General features: G+C 52.7%; 1 pseudogene; it reads left to right on the top strand.

Moving 5' to 3' along the window:
* The first annotated feature begins 1,180 nt into the window (after nucleotides 1-1,180).
* Nucleotides 1,181-1,674, top strand: LOC100683346 (annotated as a pseudogene).
* Nucleotides 1,675-3,467: the final 1,793 nt, after the last annotated feature.

Raw genomic sequence — 3,467 nt, 5'->3', positions numbered from 1 at the left:
TATGTTAAGTCCATTAGCATACAATAAGCCATTAACTTACAAGAAGACTTAACATACAATAAGCCATTTTAAGGTGAAAATTCTGTGGCATTTAGTACGTTCACATGTGAAATGATTGCCTAGCAAGGCTGGCACCATGAGAGCAGCCAGAGAAAAGGGATCAGTTCGCCGAGGGCGGGAGGGCAGAGCCGTCTCCTGCGGAGGCAGGCAACGGGCCAGGGTGTCTGCTACTGCGGGTCCATGTGCAGATGTGATTCGGGGCACGGAGCTGCCGGACTTGTTGCCTGATGACAGAGGAGAGGAGACAGCGTATCACAGAGGGCCTGGTGGGCCTTGGGCAGGACTGTGGCTTTGACCCTAAGTGCCATGGCACCAGGAGGTCCAGAGCAGGAGAAGGAGGGACACGATGAATGTCTTATCACTGATCCTAGGTTGGGCTCTGCTTGGTGGGTGCTGGGGAAGTAAGGGGTCCGGTGCGGATGATTACAGGGTCTAGGCTCCTCATTCAATAGGCGTTTCTGGGGGGTCCCTGTGTGGCTCAGCAGTTTAGTGCCTGCCTTTGGCCCAGGGCATGATCCTGGAGTCCCGGGATCAAGTCCCACGTTGGGCTCCTGGCATGGAGCCTGCTTCTCCCTCCTCCTGTGTCTCTGCCTCTCTCTCTATGTCTCTCATGAAAAAGTAAATAAATAAATCTTAAAAAAAACACATAGGCGTTTCAGAGGGATCGACTGACACCCTTACGGGAGGTGGGCACACCGAGGCTTCCAGGTCGTGCACTTCTCTGGTTGTGGGGTTACCATTCTGGCTCCCCTGGCCTCCACCTCACCACCGGTCCCCCGAGCCTAACCTCACTCCTTCTATTCTGAGTCTCATTGTCCTAAGCTTGGAACCTGTCTTCTTTCTCCCTGGACCTTCCCTCGTCCCCACTCCCTCTTGTAAATTGGAACCTCGGTTAGATCCTCATGTGACACTGAGTCAATTCGACAGGTTTCCATGCGTGACTCCATGCAGCTGAGGAATGAGACCCTAGGGTCCCAGTTTCTTCTGGAAGGGCTGGCTGGCACAGAGTTGAGGCCCTTGTTCTTCGAGATCTTTCTGCTGGTCTACATCTTGGCTGTGGTTGGGCACCTGGGCATCGTCAGCCTTGCTGTCCTGGACTCCCAACTCCACCCCTCCCCCGATGTACTTCTTAGCCAACCTGTCGCTGCTGGACACTGCCTATATCTCCAACACGGTGCCCCGGCACTGGCACGCCTGCTGGCAGCAGTGTGGCCTGTGCCCCACGGAGCTTGCCTCACCCAGATGATCTTCACTCACGTCCTAGCACCTGGGAGTGCCTCCTGACCACAGCTGTGGCCGGCGATCGCTCTATGGCCCTCTGCCAGCTGCTGCACTACTGAGACCTCATGGGCCAGGGGACCTGCATGGGGCTGGCCACCACCGTCTGCCTGCTCGCCTTGGCCAGCGCCCACCCACAGCACCCTGGCTGCTCTGCTCCAGCTCCATGGGCCTCGCCTCCTCACTCACTTCTTCTGCGACCTCCGCCCCCCGACCAAGCTCTCTTGCTCCCACACGCGGGCCACCAAGCTTCCCCTGTTCTTCTTCAGTTTTGCGGTGGCCCTCGCACTCCAGGCCATAGTTGTGCCCTGGAAGCATTTCTGTCCTGGTGTTTGATCCGAACGCGTTGTTTCCTATGTGCGGAGGCGAAACGTGGTCATTGGCTGAGTTGTGCACTTCCATAAACTTATAAAGTGACACTGGGAACATGCCCTCTGGGGTCTCACCACCCAGAGAGAACCCTGGGAACATCTTGCTGGTTGTTTCCAGGTTTTTTTTTGGAACCATGAAGGTATGCGCATGCAGAATTCCAAGGAGGACAGCAAAACTTGAATCACAGGGTGTTCACACTTCCCGGTGCTTAGACATGTTGCAGTTTTGCCCACAAGGATACACACTCACTATAAAATCATTCATGCCTTACCCCAAGGTGTGTTGTTAGAAAGTAAAAATGCCTCATCACCTCAGGGTTTGTGGTAACCACGATGAACACTTTCGTGTGCGTTCTTGCAGCTCTTTCCCCAGGATATAGTGACCTGCATCCGTGACTCTTTTTTACATCCATAGGATCCTACTGATAAAGTAGGCAGGTTAGACATGAGCTGCAGGCAGGGGCGGTGACAGTAGGGGACACGTTAGAAGCCTGAGGGCACAGGATCCTGATTGTGGCTTTGAAGGCCTTGCCTTGGGGCTTCCAAGGGGGAGGAGTGGGAGGAGAGGAGGAGGGAACAGGAGAGGGAAGAGTGGAGGAGGGGGCAGGGGAGGAGGGAAAAGGGAAAGGAGAGGGGAGAGGGAAGGGGGAAGAAGGAGGAGGGGAAAAGTTGAAGTGGAAGGAGGGAGATGGGGAGGAGGAGGGGAAAGGGGGAGGAGGGAGAAGGGGGAGGGCTGCTGACAGACCAGGACCCACAGGTGCAGGCCACGTGATCTCCGCTTCCACATCACGCCCAGGGTCACCAATGGCTCTATTATCACAGATGTACACTGGGTTTCACCCCCACCCCAACTGGAAGGAGCCCCTTAGATGATGAGACAAAACCTTGGTCGGAGACCCTGCCACCAGCCATGACCTGTGACCTCTGCAAACATACAAGGAAAGCCCCCCCACCCCCAGCGGGGGTGCAATCGCCTGGCACCTCTCCTGCCTTGAGACTGTACTGTCCTTAATAAGCTACTTTGTGCTGTCACCTTCCTTCTGGCTGGCTTTCTGTGAGCGTGGGTCCTCGTGTCACTCTCTCGTGGGGGATCCGAGAACCGAGACACCCGTGCACACAAGCAGACTCCACCACTCGCAGCAATACTGAGCCCCAAACTGGCTGCCTCTGATTCTTTTCCTGCAGAATCCAGGTTCCCGCCATTTGTACAACTTCCTGCTGGGCTCTTTGTCTTCTTGTGTCTTTATGTCTAGGAGTTATTTGCATTTTAAAGGTATTAGCTTTAGTCTACCATTTGGGTTACTGACATTTTCCTGACTGGTTGCTTGTCGTTTTATCTTATTTATCATGTTTTCTTCCATAACAGAGCTCAGCACCTTTGTGTAATTAGACACTGGTGTTTTCTGTTGTTTATTCGATTTTTCCTTCTGGATTTTGCATCCTGCTTTGTTTACTATTTCACTCATGAATGCTTTGTTCACCTGAGTCCCAGTTGGATGCTTTTATGGTGTCTCTAACCACAAATCACTTGACACTTCCTTGGATCCAGACACTGGTTCATTTTTGTTCACACGTGGCTTCTGGGTTTTGTATCGTACACACATTTCTTCATCAGGGCTTTCTCCTTTGACTTTAATGGTTTCATATTTCCAATTTAATTGTATGCTTTCATTTTTTTCCGACTTCAGCGTTGATCCTTTTGGAAATTTATTTTTCTGTAAAAGGCAAGTTCAAGACCAGCTTTCATTCTCTTCTGAC

The sequence above is a fragment of the Canis lupus genome, chromosome X, assembly GCF_011100685.1.
Source record: "Canis lupus familiaris isolate Mischka breed German Shepherd chromosome X, alternate assembly UU_Cfam_GSD_1.0, whole genome shotgun sequence".
Lineage (NCBI taxonomy): Eukaryota > Metazoa > Chordata > Mammalia > Carnivora > Canidae > Canis > Canis lupus.
This window is presented reverse-complemented; position numbering and strand designations above follow the sequence as displayed.